Source organism: Felis catus, chromosome D3 (genome assembly GCF_018350175.1).
Source record: "Felis catus isolate Fca126 chromosome D3, F.catus_Fca126_mat1.0, whole genome shotgun sequence".
In the NCBI taxonomy this organism is placed as follows: Eukaryota; Metazoa; Chordata; class Mammalia; order Carnivora; family Felidae; genus Felis; species Felis catus.
Window position 1 is genome coordinate 78,350,641 of NC_058379.1, and position 18,269 is coordinate 78,368,909.

Here is an 18,269-nt window from a genome sequence, read left to right on the forward strand (position 1 = left end):
TTAAACCCCCGACATATCTATCTCTATCTTTGGTATGTATATATAAAATGTATGCACATATTATATATTTATATATATATAATATATATACATGTTATGTAATTATATACATGTTATACTATACTAATAAGTTTTACAACATATACAAGCATAGATTTTAAAAAGTATAAGATAAAAATAAAAACTCTAATATTTAACCGCTTTTTTAATTCATTTATGGTATAACATCATTTTTCTACCACTAAAATTTTATTAATGGTGTTCCGGTGACTTGCTTTTTAAATGATTTGTTCCCAGGGATAACCTCAGACTACCATGGGCTATTAGCTGAAGGCAGAATATAGACTCAGTGTGAGGCTTGTCATTCATTAGTATGATGGATGCAAATTTATATTTTAAGCAGTCTTCTGGATAATTTCAGTGTCGAGATCTTTTCTGATCTCATTAGATCATTATTATTATTTTCATTCTCAAATGGAAGCAACAGAGGTATTGTTTTAGTTGTAAGAAGATTCCGTTCTGACATTTTGTTGTTCTCATATACTAAATTATAAATATTATAGGTCACCTATGGTTTCCGGTAGGTATATTTTAAAGCTACGTTTCCATATTGTGAGTGTTATTTGAATTAAAATAATTGAAACATATTCTATAAAAAAATTTAACTGGAAGCCCACCTTGTAATGCTCTGATGAGTATTATTACCTTCAGTGCCTCCTTCTGTAGTCACTGTCCTTAGATTTCTCTGTCCTTGATGTTTGACTATATGATATGGCAATCCATATAGTAAATGTTTCTTTCCTTCTTTCTGGGTTTTGTTGTTGTTGTTGTTGTTGTTGTTGTTGTTGTTTAGAGAACCATTTTATAGTAAGGTTGATATATTGTGGTGCTGCACTCATAAAAGACATCAGAGTTCTGTATACTCTCTTAAAAAGTAACAGGCAGGAGTTAGAACGAAAGAGTGGGAGCACCGTGTCTGTTTTTAGGTACTAGCCGTCAGAAGAGAGCATGAATGCAGTTCCCCCATTACCACAAATTAAGCAGTCAAGTTTCCCACATTTGGAGAAATTGCAGGGGCCAGCACATCCAGAATGCAAAGGATAAGCCTCATCCTGGTGAAACTACCTTTGAGATCAAGTAAATGTTACATTCTTTCTTAATTTTACATAAGTACACTAACAACTAGTTTTCCCTGCACCCCTGAGGATCATCTTGGCAAATCTTGCTGTGAACATGCCTGCCGCCATTTTGGAGGCCCCTGGTATATACATAATGGCAGAAAAAGATGGTTATTTGGGCTGCCTTTGTGCAAATAGCATCTTTAATATATAATTTTTTTTTCTAAATAGAAGCACACTTAAACATTTGTGACCTAGAGAATCTCATCTACAGTAAGCATAGTACATTGAAGACATAGACTGAGCAGTGCTCAGATGAATAGCTCCATAGTAATACAGAGGAGGTCAAGACAAGAGGGTAATGATGACTCAGCTGGATTCGTAGTTGTACACTCTGCGTGTTTCCATACAATGCGCGTGTAGCATTCTACCACTCTGTTCTGTTCAATTCCGCTTTCTTTTTGGATTTCCTAAATATCTATCTCCAGCTCTGTCCTTATTGGATTCCAGAGGCACATTAAATCTTGCAGTTTAAAGGTACTTAGAATATATATAATCTAACTCCTTTAAAAAAATTATTTTTAATGTTCGTTTATTTTTAAGAGAGAGAGAGAGAGAGCACGAGCATGAGTGGGGGAGGGGCATAGAGAGAGAGAGGGAGATACGGAACCCAAGGCAGGCTCCGGGCTTTGTGCTGACAGCTCAGAGCCTGACCAGGGGCTTGAGCCCACGAACTGTGAGATTATGACCTGAGCCGAAGTCGGACGCTCAATCGACTGAGCCACCCAGATGCCCCTATATAATCTAACTCCTATTCAAAGCATAGATCCTCTCCACAAATGTCTTAAAGATGGAAGTCCAGTTTCTGGGTTTTCACTTGCGGCATAGGCTGCCTATTTCTACCATAAATCGGGTGTAATGGCTCCTATAATGGCGCCTAATCTTTTTAAGGTCAAATATTCACAGATCTTCAGCTGTAATAAACATGACAAAGAATTGTCAATACCCTGCTGAATTCCTTCTCAAATCCTATGGTCTGCTTTGCCATTCTTTTTTTAAAATTTGAAATACATGTGAAATAAACATGAAACAACAACCAAAAATACTCCATGTGTTTTGGTGCAGCATAAAGTGATTCTGGTAGACCCTTTGATTTCGTCCTTGTACCATTATTAATGTAGATTAGAAGTACAATCACTTTTTGCAGAGGATAGAGTATGATGATTGTAATAATGTATTAGTCCACCCAATAGGCCTACCGTCCCTATTTTAAGAACTTCTGTAAGAATTTCTGCTAATAGGCATCCCTCATCATTTATTTGAGCATCTGACCTTTGGAAAGAATGAAATCTTTGGGGCGTTTTCGTTCGTGTTTCTAACCATCACTCTATCAGTGTGTTTTCTTGCAGATAGAGACCATAAATTATCCATCATTTCATTTGCCGAGATAGGCGATGTAAATTTTGCATATTAGCTGTTTAATTTGTTTGCATTTGGCAGCCAAAGTAGTATAAGATTATGTTGCAGCAGGACTACCCTCTTATAAGTTGGAATGAGGTGTGGCTGGGCATGCCTCACTAATGAAAGAGGTAGGAAATGTTAAAGGACAGAGAACATAGGAAGAAATTGTCATAGCGCCAGCATAGAAAGGTGAATAATTAAAGCCCACACTGGAGAGAAAAGTCAAATCATGAGCAGCTAGTTTTAATAGCCTGGCACATCCTGACATTTTAGTTAGGAAAAGCTTGTCTACATGGTCCTTAGACAGAGATTATTGAATATCTGGATTAACATTAGCATCTCTAGCTTTAAGATTAGCCTGTGCAGGTGTCACTAATTTTGTTTCTCATTACCGTGAGAAGAATCGCTCTCCTGCTCTCCATCCCCCGAATCTGCGTGCAACTCCTACATTCCCCTTCCTTGATATCTGTCGAGCATGTGACAGTTAGCGAGCCTGGTGGTAGCCATTTGTACCTTGGAGTGAATGAAATCATTTGGTCATCTTCTGAAACAGCCTTTAATCTCTGAGTCTCTCATTGTCCTTTGGAGTGGCTTAGAGAAGGCACGTGTTAGGGGAATTTGGCTTCTATAAGGCAACCACCTATCAGAAAGCTCCAGACTGGTTAGGAACCCTGGGTGATTTCTTCTGGCCTTTGTTTCAGAAAGAGGCTAGATGCTTTAGAACAATAGAAATAGACAAACCTCATCAGAAGGAGGGATATAAACCTTACCCAAATGCTTCAAATAAATGAAACAATGTGGGAACAGAAACAATAATATCGCTCCACTCAAAGGAATGGCTTTCAGAAAGATAAACGCAGCTCTGCCTCTGCCTGTGTGTGATGCCAGGACTCACTGGGTGGCAGTGGGGTTGTGGGTATTCGAGGGCCAAGTAGGTTGGATATGCGGTAGAAAGAGCGGAATCAAATAATATAAAGGAGGAATAAATCAGGGATTCAGTCTAGCAGATCACAACACAGGGCAATTGGGACCTTCTTGATAATCCATCTTTTTGTCATTATTGATATTGAGAGAGTGAGAGAGCATTGGTCTGCTGCTGGTAGGAAATCTGCCTACTGGCCTAGAATCTCAAAACTTTGGCAGTCTTCTGTTTTGAGGTAATCTCAACACTCCAGATTTGCTCAGGTAGTTTCCTTGCTGTTAATTCCACATTCGTTAAATGTCTCCTGTAGGCTAGCCACGTTAAGTACAGTTTTATTTGTATTTTTTCAACTAGGCTCTACATCCAACATGCGGCTTGAACTCATGACCTTAAGACATGACCACGAGGTCAAAAGGGGCATGCTCTACTGACTGAGCCAGCCAGGTGCCCCAAGTACAGTTTAAGTACATGCTGAAGTCACATGGTAGGACCCATACATCTCCTTCAAGGCTTAAGTCCCCATCCTATATCATGATTATGGCTCTACCTACTCAATTATATTATGGTCGTTACTGGTTACACCATGATTCTCAAAAGGGGTTGCGTTTGTCGAACTCTTACCTTATTCTCCCATTGTTCCAACACTAATTCCTCAAAGAACCCAGTGTGGTAGATATCAGTATTGTCATTATTATCATATATTACCGTTATTATTACTTTCTGAAGCTACTTAAGCCAAGGAGCATTGCCTCACTTGTCCAAGCTTAGATTATAGAGCCAGGAATGAACTGAATCTCTGTAGAGCCCATGCTCTGTGCCATTGTTTCTATGAAGTGTTCATGGGGGATTTTCTTGGAAAAAAAAAATCATGACTGCAGATATATGTTCTTCTAAAATGTATTTTAAAAATTAGTTTGTCTTGATTGTTTTATAGCACTCTGATTGGCCATGTGCCTTTAAGAAATGGCAGGGCTCACTCCCCACTGCACCCCCAAACCCAGTAAGTGGTTTGGGAGGTCACGTGACCATACATGGTCGCGTATGAATGAATGTTAGGTCTGAAGTTGAGGATAGATGCAGAGGCTGTGTTAACTGTGTTAACATCAAGATGATGTATTCCTACATTTGATAATATTAATCGGTGCTCTGTGTATTGTCTTATCAATCAGTATTTGTGTTTTTTTATTAAGCTTTTCCCCTTGTCAAGTCTCATAAACTCCTTTTGGAAGAGCTTAGTGAAATTTTTACTGCTTCAGGAAACTATGGTCTATAATGTATATTTCACACATGATTATTATCAATCAACACTTTTTATTAAGAACCTACTATGTATGTATAGCTGCAACATGATATCAGGAGGGTGAGAGATTTCCTGTTTTGCTGGGAGCTGCAAAAATTGTTCCCACTTGTCTTTTCCCTACATAGCTTTCTTCCCTGTTTGAGTGCAGAAATGGTATCTTCTATTGATTTATATTCCCTAGCAATGGAGAACAGTTATTGAGAATACGGTGAAAAAGAATAGTATATTAATTCTAACAAAGGGCTAAAATAAACAGAAATCACTCTATTACCTTTTTAATTTTCGAGGCATTTGTGCAGCATGACTATGAAAATGAGTTTTCAGCCGCATTGAAGTGTTTTAATTAAGGCTGTCTCCTCACTCCAGCCAGGTTGATAGTTCTTCCTAAATTGACTGCTTCCAGTTAATAATGTGTAGCCACACTTGGTAGCGTTTTAATTTAGAATTATTTTCTAGAGTTTGACTGGTGTCTCACCAAGACTTACATCCCAACCACTTATTGCTTTTTACTGCTGTCATGTCTCTTTTCCCCGCAGATAATGGGGATCTTACAAATAACCAACTACAGTTTGCTTTTTGCATCATTCATTATGTCTTACAATTCATTTGCAGTACTGATGAATTTGATAAGATGTTTTTCACTCTTTCTTGACAAATGCTAGATCACAACTTAATGATCTCTCAAAGTCTCAGCGTGCTACACTATAATGATAAAAAGGAACAGTGATAGTGGACATTTGAGGCTGAGGGAGAACAGGGCTCGTTTCTAAAGCAGTTCCATATTAGTCATTGGAGGAGACTTCCTGTTTTTTTTTTTTAATTTTTTTTAACGTTTATTTATTTTTGAGACAGAGAGAGACAGAGCATGAACGGGGGAGGGGCAGAGAGAGAGGGAGACACAGCATCTGAAACAGGCTCCAGGCTCTTAGCTGTCAGCACAGAGCCTGACATGGGGCTTAAACTCACAGACCGTGAGATCATGACCTGAGCCGAAGTCAGACGCTTAACTGACTGAGCGACCCAGGGACCCCGAGACTTCCTGTTTTTTGACTGAACACCCTAACATGGAGACCATAGAAACAGCGATTTTAGAATTAAAAAAGCAGTTTAAATGAGGCAGCATTTTAGGTTGATTTGGTTTAAGTATGTCTATTGGATCTAAAGAATGAAAAGCAGTCAACACCAAAGCCACTGTATTTTATTTTATTTTATTTTATTTTATTTTATTTTATTTTATTTTATTTCCAATATCTGAAGTTTATTGTCAAGTTGGTTTCCATACAACACCCAGTGCTCATCCCAAAAGGTGCCCTCCTCAATACCCATCACCCACCCTCCCCTCCCTCCCACCCCCCCATCAACCCTCAGTTCTCAGTTTTTTTTAAGAGTTTGAATTTTATTATGAGTAGAATTACTTTTATTTATTTATTTATTTTTCCAATATATGAAATTTATTGTCAAATTGGTTTCCACACAACACCCAGCGCCCATCCCAAAAGGTGCCCTCCTCAATACCCATCACCCACCCTCCCCTCCCTCCCACCCCCCATCAACCCTCAGTTTGTTCTCAGTTTTTAACAGTCTCCTATGCTTTGGCTCTCTCCCACTCTAACCTCCTTTTTTTTTTTCCTTCCCCTCCCCCATGGGTTTCTGTTAAGTTTCTCAGGATCCACATAAGAGTGAAACCATATGGTATCTGTTTTTATCTGTATGGCTTATTTCACTTAGCATCACACTCACCAGTTCCATCCACGTTGCTACAAAGGGCCATATTTCGTTCTTTCTCATTGCCACATAGTACTCCATTGTGTATATAAACCACAATTTCTTTATCCATTCATCTGTTGATGGACATTTAGGCTCTTTCCATAATTTGGCTATTGTTGAGAGTGCTGCTATAAACATTGGGGTACAGGTGCCCCTATGCATCAGTACTCCTGTATCCCTTGGGTAAATTCCTAGCAGTGCTATTGCTGGGTCATAGGGTAGGTCTATTTTCAATTTTTTGAGGAACCTCCACACTGTTTTCCAGAGTGGCTGCACCAATTTGCATTCCCACCAACAGTGCAAGAGGGTTCCTGTTTCTCCACATCCTCTCCGGGATCTATAGTCTCCTGATTTGTTCATTTTGGCCACTCTGACTGGCGTGAGGTGATATCTGAGTGTGGTTTTGATTTGTATTTCCCTGATGAGGAGCGACGTTGAGCATCTTTTCATGTGCCTGTTGGCCATCCGGATGTCTTCTTTAGAGAAGTGTCTATTCATGTTTTCTGCCCATTTCTTCACTGGGTTATTTGTTTTTCGGGTGTGGAGTTTGGTGAGCTCTTTATAGATTTTGGATACTAACCCTTTGTCCGATATGTCATTTGCAGATATCTTTTCCCATTCCGTTGGTTGCCTACCAAAGCCACTTTAATTTTATGTCATGGTTCCCTGTTTTGCCTGGGTGTTCGTCAAAGTTATTTTGGTTCTGTGCAACAGATACTGACTGGCTGAAAAAGCATAACTGCACAAAGGTTTCCCAGAAGAGAAATTGGTCAAGCTTCAAAAGGGGCAAGGCCAACCAGAACAGGTGTCTCCAGGACCATCATGGTTTGCCATCTCTCCTTTCTGTGTATCTTCCCGTGAGGATTCAGTTCTCTTAAGCAACTTTTTTCAGATGGCAATGGAAGGGAGAAGCAGGCTCATTAAGCTTACAAATCTGGGATCAGAGAGGAAAGGACTATCTCCAGCTCAAGGTCAAAGACTCCTGGGAAGAAATTCCCATTGGTTTGGCAGAGGTCATGTGAACTTTATCCATCAATCTTAGAGGGCGAGGGCTTAAAGCACAGGCTCTTGAGCTGGATTGCCTGTTTGGTATCCCTGTGGTCTTGGCAAGGTTACTTAACTACTCTGCACCTCAATTTCCTTATCTGTAAACTGGGAATAATCATAAGCTTTTCAAATGAGATGAGTACCACCTATAGACCTGGACGAGAGAGGTTCTTGGATGGGTCCCACATTGAAAAGGGCTGTTATGGACTGAATTATGTTCCTTTCAAATTCATATGTGGAAGCCCTAACCCCGTTTTCAAAATGTGACTGGAGATAGGGTCTTTCAAGAGGTGATTAGAATGGGCCCTAATCGGGGCATCTGGGTGGCTCAGTCGGTTAATAGCTGACTTCGGCTCAGGTCATGATCTCGCAGTCCGTGAGTTCGAGCCCCACGTTGGGCTGTGTGCTGACAGCTCAGAGGCTGGAGCCTGTTTCAGATTCTGTGTCTCCCTCTCTCTGACCCTCCCCTGTTCATGCTCTGTCTCTTCCTGTCTCAAAAATAAATAAAATGTTAAAAAAAAAAAAAAGAATGGGCCCTAAGCCAGCTGATTGATGTCCTTTTAAAAGGAGGAAATTTGGACAAACAGAGAGACAGTAGGGGTGCCAGTGCACAGAGGACCATGTTTCTGCTCTGAACAGACAGAATGGCTGCTTTGCTTAGCACTGGATGCCCCAAAGAGGGTGGCTTGGCAGCCTGGGTTTCCCAGATGACATTCCTACCACTCTCTACCCTTCTGCTACACTGTTATGGTCGTGAGAGACTTTTAAAATGGTCTGGAAATCCCCAATGGGAAATGTGAGATAAAAGGGAAGAGAATCTGTGTATCTCTGTTCCCTGGGGACCTGTTCAGTCCCCAGCTTGGGTTTGAGTGCGTCTTTCCATCTTGGACGGAGGCTTTATTTATAACCTTAAAATTAGACACAAAAAGTGTGGTCTCTATTTTACCTCTTGCCTGAGACCCCCAAAATGTTAGGGATAATATGAGTTGATACATGTTAATACATGTTAGTGCTTGACCCATAATAGTACTCAAGATGTTTCATTACTATTTTATTGTTGTGGTATCTGGCCCAGGTTTGGAGGTCTATGGTTGGCTCATCTTCAATCATCTGTTCTCTATAGCACAGGAGTTGATTGTCATGATTAGCAATCTTCATCTGAACTTTATGGATTATAGAATAATGTTCTCCAGGAATGTGAAAAATCTGATTAGAAAAATAATAGAATAATGATTACAGAAAGCTCCCTTGTTCCCTCAGAATTGTTCTCTAAAGTTCACATATTTTATTAAAGTAATTTATTTATTTATTTATTTATTTATTTATTTATTTATTTAATGTTTATTTTTGAGAGAAAGATAGACAGAACATGAGTGGGGGAGGGGCAGAGAGCGAGGGAGACACAGAATCCAAAGCAGGCTCCAGACTCTGAGCCACCAGCACAGAGCCCAGCGTGGGTCCTGAACTCAGGAACTATGAGATCATGACCTGACCCGAAGTCAGATGCTTAACTGACTGAGCCACCCAGGCACCCCAAATATTTTATGTATTTATATATTTTTCTCTTTTTTTGTATGGAAATATTATTTTTTATCATTCCCATTTCATATGAAATTATTTAAAAATTTTTAAGTTTATTTTTTGAGAGAGAGAGAGAGAGAGAGCAGGGGAGGGGCCTGAGAGAGAAGGAGAGAGAGAGGATCCCAAGCAGACTCCTGGCTGTTAGCACAGAGCCCAGTGTGGGACTTGAACTCAAAAAACGCGAGATCATGACCTAAGCCTAAATCAAGAGCCAGACGCTTAACCAAATGAGCCACCTAAGCACCCCTATATAGAATTATTAATAATAAGCACCCTAAGGTAATGCAGAGCCTTAAAATTTAAGTTACATTATAAATCTTGTACTTGAAACCAAAATGTTGAGATATGAGGGAAGTTAAGGTAAAATAAATTATCCAACTTAGTGTGATTCTACTCCTTCATTTTCACAAAGCAATGTTAAGTGTTTTTAAGTGGAGAATAATGTTCATTAATCTAGGTTAAATCCTCTAAAATATCTTTACCACCTTACACTTCTGCAGAAGAAAATAAAAAGGGTAATAGTTTTATGGAAAGCAGAACTAAGCTATTCTTCCTAATAAAAAGAGCAGGAACATGGGAAATTTTTGTGTCATTAACATTACGTTCACCTCTGCCCTGTATCGCTGGCCATTGCTGGAGGAAATTCAGATCACTGAGGTATGTGTCCGGTGGGGTAGGGGAAGGGCTGGATGACATTTTAATTTAGTCTATAGTCTAAAAATAGATAATAAAACCATACATTGTCTTTGGTAATGTGTAAGAAGAATTTTATTTTAGGTTGAAAGGAAATATTTCTTATTATAGCCTCTGTCAAAATTGCCCTGCAAGAAAATCTTTCAGGCTTCAAGCTGACATTTTATTTTTCAAGAGTACTTTGAAGGGGACTCAACTTTAGGCAATGTAGTTTTAAACTGATCATCTGTATAAACTGGCAAAGTCCAGTGATATTTGTTCTTACACCTTAACCGTAGGACTGAAAGGCAAGAAGAACCCTTCCGAGGTAAAGATTTTAGGCTCACATAATTGATAGTTGAGTGTACCTGGAAAGCCTGTAGCCTTCATGATCTGTGGATTTTTATAGACCCTACCAGTAGAATTTTGAGACTTTGCTCTAGTCCACTACAAGCGCTAGGAACAGCATATGGGGAGAAATAAATAATACTCATGCACAAGATTATCCTATCAAATTTGTCATTGTGTTATTATAATAGTAGTATTAAAAACAATAATTCTTCTGTTCAAAAATACTTACGGTGGGAGCGGGGGGAGGGTCCACTCTTCGACCGCCACTGTGCTGGATGATGATAATCAGAACCAGGTTTGATGTCTGCTTTCACAGCGTCGATGGGCTGGTGAGAGAATCAGCGTTACTTTAACATAGTCTTTGTGGCAGCTGTTACCACGTTGACCTTGACAGTAGTGCCTACACTGTAGGTACTGGATGTAGACAGATGGTCCCAGCAACGTTTCCCTGAGAAAGCGAGGCTGGAGCTGAGATCTCAAGGGCGAGAGGGAATTGACGGAGCGCAGAGCTTTCAAGGGCAAGAGGTAGGACACGGAGCAAAGGGCACTGCAACTAGGTCAGGAGGCTGAGGGAATAACAGGTATCATGGGGTCACTTGGGGCTGCATCACTTCTTTCGAAAGATCGTTAGACGTCGGGAGTGAAAAGTCTCCACAGCAAGTGATGCAATTTGCTGTACACGCTGCAGCTTATAATTGTAACACCAAGTGCGTAAAGGAGTGATGTATTAGATGTGCCAGTCTTTAAAATGGCTCTCTCTCTGCCAAACAATTACATTAAGTGTTTGCACAGATGTCCGCAGGACCTGTATGATTCATTGAACCAAATGATTAATGCTTTTGGTGCAAAAGTCCATGGAATGTTTTTTCCGTGTAGTGTTATATGATGTCCACTGAGCGCCATGGGATGTTAGTGATAGAAGGGATCATAGGGATCCCTTGCTCACCTCCTCAGAGAAACCGAGGTGGAGACCAAGGGGCATTTTCTTCCCATGGTTTCATGGCAACTTAGTTACAGAGCTGATATTAAAATATATAAATTTCTTAATTTCCATTCTATTGCTTCCATTCATCACACAAGCTGCAATTACAATGTTACCTATTTTAGATCACTCACAGAAGTGATGTTTTGCCTAGTTTTTTTTTCACTTCTGCACAGCCTCCAGAAGAACACCACAAATGTGAACACAGTTTAACTCACTTTGGTTACGTTAATGATATTGATGACCAGCTGTCATAATATTAACAATACTCAATATTATCGTGGCAGAGATCCAAATGGACAAAAGGGATTTTGAATATAGCTTGCTGGGACATCGAATAAATACTTCATACCAATGGAAATCCTTTAAAACTAGCCTTGAAAGCAGAATGAACTGGTTTTCCTTGCTACCAATTATTGTGGGTAGGCGTTTCATGGAAAGGTACAGAAAATGAATCATCCCTATCAGAATATGAAGACAGTTCAGTTTTCATTGTTCATAAAGCTCACGCGCGTGCCTTGCACTCACACATACATGCTCTCACAAAAACATAAACATCTTTTCTTCCTGCTTCTTTCAAATTGGTGAACATGATGCAGCTTCTGGAAGCTGAACAGGAGCTGAAAACCACTCCGTTAACCGAGTATTGCAAATCTACCATGATGTTTGAATAGAAAATTCTCAGTGCTGTGCTTAGTAAGCTGGCATAGGGGTTTCAAGTGTTTCATTATTTGCTTTTGGAAAGGTTACAACTTATTCTGTTTTTTTCAGTTTTTTTCTTTTTCGTTTTTGAAGGGAAAAGAGAATGTCTTCAAATAGGGAAGTTAGACATGATGGGAGAAGCCACTGGAAGATTTATCTGGTATAAGAATCATCTCCACGGTTCTTGTGTGTTTTCTGTTTTATTTAATTATGAAGATTGTTTTCTAGGCTCTTCATTGCAAATGCAGTATTTTGGTGAGATCATCTGCTTAATGCATTGTTGTTCCCAGCTGGGTTTGAGAGGCCCCTCTGCCTGACCTTCTCTCTTGTTTTTGGTCTCTGGCAGGACTCTGTGATATTGATCACAGGGCTGCAGTAGGGTTTTAAATTGATCCATTAAACTATAAGACCAGTAGCCAATTCAAAGCAGAGTTCTGAGTTGTGTTATGCCCAGTGCACATTAAGAAGCTTTCTTGTATCCTCCCAGTATTACTTATATGTCTTTGTCTCTCCTACTAGATGATAACAATGCATCGTTGTCTCTCTTGCGAACAGAAACTGTGCCTCATATATTTCCATGCCCACAATATCAAGTTAACTTCAAAGAAATATACAATCCAAATTTCAAAAGTTGACTTAAAAGAAACTTACAGAACAGACCACATACAAACATAGACACATGCATAGCATGACACAGTGTGGTCGATCTGCATTCTATATCAATATATAAATACAAGTGTATGTGTGTGTGCATTTGAGTTTTACAAATGAAAAAATATTGTTCCTAAATTATCTATATTTATATACTCATGTTGGCAAAGACACAAAGCAAAACATTCAGTTAGCGCTTAGTAATTAATACTACTTGAATTAAAATATTATTTTAATGTTTTACTTTACCACCTGTATCCTTACTTTTCTTGGGTTCCTAAAGGAAATCCATTCTTTCATGTGCAGCAACATGAAAAGGGGTAAACTTTAGAGCAGTGAATATTTAGCTCAGAGTAAGAGTAAGTGAAATATAGATAGCAGACTTTCCTAATGATAACTTAGTTCGTTGCTATTCAAAGATGGATTTATTAACTGACAGATTTGATAGCTTTGATAGCTTTGATTTGGGGTTCGAGAGAGGTGGTGGTAGGACTTGTAGTTTTTGTGTTTTGTTTTTACCAGAACTCGCCTTTAGTAACCACATTATCAGTGGTTCTCTAGTCTTACCTGCTCTACGTATCCTATTCATGGCTCCCTGAAATTTATCTCTAATAAAAATTCCTCCATTTAAGAACGTAGAGATGCCTTCATTCATTATTTCATCCAGCCTTTGCTGGGCACCAACTTTAATTCCAACACTCTCTTAAACTCTGAGAACACAGGGATGAATCAGCCACATTTCCTCCTCTCAAGGAACTCTTTGCGGAAGAACCTCGCCCGCAGGTGTAACTGTAGGTGGTTTTGCGGCCGTGTCCGTGCAGGTGCGTGCGTGCAGGTGTGAGCCCTCACACGTGCCCAAGTGCACGTGTGGGTCTCTGTGTGTTGTCAATTGTGAGTATTCTTGTAGCATTTTTTTTTTCATTGCAAATGTATCCCAGGGAAAAGGATTTCTGAGAAGTTAAGACCCTCCAGTAACTACCCTGAATCACCATAAGGATGAAGTCTGGGGGAACGGAGGATACTTGGGTTTCGAAGCTGCTAAGACCTTGGTTGAAACCTCCCTCTCATCTGGGGTTCTTCAAGTCTGAACCTCTGGGCCTCCCAGTGATGTGACAACGACTTGAGATAACTTAGGTAAAGTGTCTGGTAGAGGTAATAATACCAGGTAAGAGTTGCCTTAGATTCATTTGAATACAGTTGTAAATTACTACTGTCAACATTTTGGCTTGGAAGGGCCAAGGCACCATTGTGGTCAAGAGCCCTATTCTGGAGCCAGCCTCCCCGGAGCCCATGCTCCAGTTTATTCTACCTCAGAATTGATCTGGGCCAGTGTTTTCCCATTGGTGTTATAAATGAAGAGTAAATGAGTTAGTGTTAAGAAAAGAATGTTAAGAAAAGTTCCTGGCACATACTAAGTACTATATGAATATTTGTTAAAATCAAATATATTGGCTTTATTTGATTCTACAGAATCCACTTTATGTTGATTCTATTAGATGTAAACTTTCAAGGTGTTGGAGGCAATTTTAGTAGCTTTTCAATGAGATGACAGGTAATATCAAAACAAACTGCTGACTAAATGATCTCTAGGCATGTTTTTGATGTGTCTCTTAGTAATAATAATTACTACCTTAACTAAAATTATTTTATAGAAATTTACTTTCACGAGGCTTAGTCAATTGGGCTCAGGTCATGATCTCATGGTTGGTGAGTTCGTGCCCCACATCAGGCTCTCTGCTATCAGCTTTGGATTCTCTGTCCCTCTCTCTCTTTGCCCCTCCCCTACTTGCATTCTCTCTCTCTCTCTCTCCCTCTTAAAATAAATAAACATTAAAAAAAAGAAATTTACTTTCATTCTTACTTTGAGTACTATTCTTTTTTTTTTCTTTTATTTACCGTTCTTGTTGCTAAATGACTTCAAGCTTATATTTTTAAATTTTTTTTTAACGTTTATTTATTTTTGAGACAGAGAGAGACAGCATGAACGGGGGAGGGTCAGAGAGAGAGGGAGACACAGGATCGGAAGCAGGCTCCAGGCTCTGAGCAGTCAGCTCAGAGCCCCACGTGGGGCTTGAACTCACGGACCGCGAGATCGTGACCTGAGCCGACGTCGGATGCTTAACCGACGAAGCCACCCAGGTGCCCCGAAGCTTATATTTTTAAAAAAAGATTAATGAAGTTACAGATTTTCAGAGGTTAGAGATGATTTATTTCAACCATTACCTCTCATTGCTAGGTTAATAAAGTTTCAGGGTGATTAATTGATTTGTTGGCCACCCTGGAAATGTCTGGAGGTGAGAGATGTTAAAGTTATGGCAAAAAATGTGACTTTAAAAATTACCATGGTGGATGTCAGATTTGTTTAACCTCTATTGCACACTATCCCCAATACTGTTGCTGTACATAGTTTCACAGTCAGATTCACCAATATGACTCACATGAAATCAGCAATGACATTTTCTAGTTAAGAAGTCACATCTCATCCAGTTGTTGGAGAACCAGCTGTTGTAATTGTGAAGTTGCTGAAGTTCTTTAAGTGTGTAACAGCAGTATTGTTTGGAAATGTTGCTAAGGTCAAGGAGATTCTTACCTGTTAGTGTCACTAATGCAAATGTCAAAAGCCCAAGTTATATTTGTGTTTTTTCCTTCAAAGACTTTAGAGATATTTTGGAAAGCAAAAATAAATTGTTGTATATTTTGTTATAAGAAACATTTGGAAAAGAGAATATTTATGCTATTTGTTGTCTATTCTTTTAAAATTTCGAGGGAATTCTCGGGTGGCTCAGTTGGTTAAACGTCCCAGGTCATGTCTCAGGTCATGATCTCACGGTTGTGCGACTGAGCCCTCCACTGGGGCTTCGTGCTGAGCATGGAGTCTGCTTGGGATTCTCTCTCTCTCTCTCTCTCTCTCTCTCTCTCTGCTCCTCCCCTGCTCATGCTTTCCCTCTCTTTCTCATTCAAAATAAGTAAGTAAACATTAAAAAAATTCTTTCTAATTGTCTAGTTTCTAACAATAACTACTTCATTTGCTATTTAACTAATTTTGTCTCTAATTGCCCTACGTTTTAGATGATACTGATGACTAATTAGGGTTGCCAGAGAAAATACAGATGTCCATTCTTTTTTTTTTTTTAATTTTTTTAACATTTATTTATTTTTTGAGAGACAGAGGGAGAGAGCACGAGCAGGGGAGGGGCAGAGAGAGAGGGAGACGCAGAATCCGAAGCAGGCTCCAGGCTCCGAGCTGTCAGCACAGAGCCCGATGCGGGGCTTGAACCCACGGACTGTGAGATCATGACCTGAGCCGAAGTCAGTTGCTTAACAGACTGAGCCACCCAGGCGCCCCAGATGTCCATTCTTTTAATTTAATTGCAGATTAACAATAAGTAATCATACTATATCATTATTTGTTGTTTATCTGAAATTAAAATTGGACTGGGGGGGGGGTCCAGGATTTTTTTTTTTTTTGCTAAATCTAGCAATCTCATTAATGATGTTACAAGTCTATGAAGAAAACTCTGAAATATATGGTTTGAAAGTTTAACATCTATTTTATTTATTTTATTTTATTTTATTTTATTATTTTTGTTTTTTAGAGAGAGAATGAGAGAGTATGAGAGGGGTCGGGGTAGAGGGAGAGAAAAAGAGAATCTCAAGAAGGTTCTACACCCAGTGTGGAGCCCAAGATGGGGCTCGATGTTGTGAGATCATGACCTGAGCTGAAATCAAGGATCAGCTGCTTAATTGACTGCGCCACCCAGGCACCTCGACATCCATTTTAGACAGACGTCAGCCGTTACTTCCGTGAAATATCCTTGATGCTTCTAGGAAGATTCAGCTTTCCCTTTAGTTTTCACAGCCTTCGGTGGTACCCATATCATGAAACGCATCACAATAAATTTTCATTTACCTTCATACCTTCTTCTGTGTGCTAGCCTATGAAAGCAGGGGCTCTGTTTGAGTCATCTTGGAGTCACCGGAATCTAGCTCTGTGACTGACAGATAAAGCAGACACTTGTTAATGAATAATGGAGGCTTTCTGGTGCCCAGCCTCCAACCTCCAGCTGAGGTCCCGACCCATGGACATCTGAGGGACCCCAGTTTGTCCGTATCAACATATCCAAAACTTAATTTGTCATCATTCCATAAGATTCCATTCTTCTACTTCCTATTGTGGTTAACGGCAGCACCATTCATTCATTCGGCCAAGCTGTCACCCTCGAAGTCATGCTAGGGGTATCCCTTTCCATTCCTGCTTCCTGCGTCCCGAAAGGTTCTATTTTCAAACCGCTAGTGTAGAGCCCTCATTTCCAAAGACAGAACTGAAATTCATAAATAGTAAATGACTTACGAATACAAACATTTGTTGATGTGTTCAGCATCTATGTGTAATCCTAACACAGCTCTCCAAAATATCCTGACTTTCAAAAGAAAGTAGTATGTTATGTCTACAGGAGGAGAATTTTTGGTTAACTCTAAAATACTATATAAAGGGACATAATTTTATTTATAGTGATTGCACTGAGAAAGTAATTCAGCAAAAATGATCTACTTTTTTCATGTTTTCATAAATATTCTGAGTAGTTTTTGTCCTTCTTTTCTTCTCTTCCTCCCATTTTCTCTTTCTCTCTTTCTCTCTCCCCTCTCCCTGAGGATCTTGGGACAACTTGAGGCTCAGTCATGACTATGTATCTCATTCTCAGCCACCCAAGTGCTGGCAGAATCCAAAATGACTGGGTCTTCTGCAACCTAAGCCAATGCTTTTCCCAATGTGTGCTTGGAAGTTGCCTGTTTTTTAAGTCCTGAGTATACTTAGTGGTCCACCAATAACCTTTTAAGAAGAATATTATCTGTGCTTTAAAAGATCAGTTTCATAGTTGTATAGTAGTAGACGCACACACACACACATACACACACACACACACACACACACACAAAACAATCTTCTCTAATATTTAGTCTGAAAAATACGGTAGATGTGGGCAAGAGTAACTATAGTATTTGCATTGTTCTCTGCTTATTAGCTAGCAGTTTTCCAGGAAGGATGCTATGGATTTAGAATAAAGAAGAATGGAATTGATATCCCAGTTTGGCTACTTTCTGGGTGTTTGATGTTACATAAGTTATCTGGCCTCTCTAATCCTTATTCTTCTTATTTATAAGGTGGGAAAATTAAGACCTATTTCTATGGTTACTCTGTAGCCCACGATGTTGGCTTACCTTCCTTTTGCCATGCTTAAAGGTTAGAAAACAAATGATTTACTTATATGAATAAACCTACTTTGTTCTCTTAGTTTAGCCTAAGTTTTTCTTTTTTAATATCTATTTAGAATTATTTAAAAAAATACATGGTCAAAGATATCTGGTTAGTTTGGATGCAAGCACATAGGCTATACAGAGTAGGCACTGAAATACTGGTCTTTGAAAATTTTACAGCATTTTAGTGTAGTATATATATTAAAAATGTTTTAATGAATCAATTGAGTGTATCATTATCACATTAAAGTGTGTTCATAAATTTCCTGAAAAAAGTTGTGCCGATCCATGCTGTGTGCTCACCACAGGCTAGTAAGTCCCATTGTATTTGAATAATTACCTTCATGAACAGAATTAATTGTACTTTTTTCATTTATGCCAAATTAATCTTTGCAAATTATGATTCTGTGTGTCAAAAGCTTTGTGAAGTGCAAATGTTGATTTGCTTCAGCAGGCTGG

At 39.3% G+C, this 18,269-nt stretch overlaps 1 non-coding gene across 1 annotated transcript; it reads right to left on the reverse strand.

The window, feature by feature from the left end:
* Positions 1-997: 997 nt before the first annotated feature.
* On the reverse strand, positions 998-1,164 carry LOC111557407. Its single transcript, XR_002737455.2, has one exon. It is a non-coding gene; the product is annotated as a U1 spliceosomal RNA (small nuclear RNA).
* Positions 1,165-18,269: the final 17,105 nt, after the last annotated feature.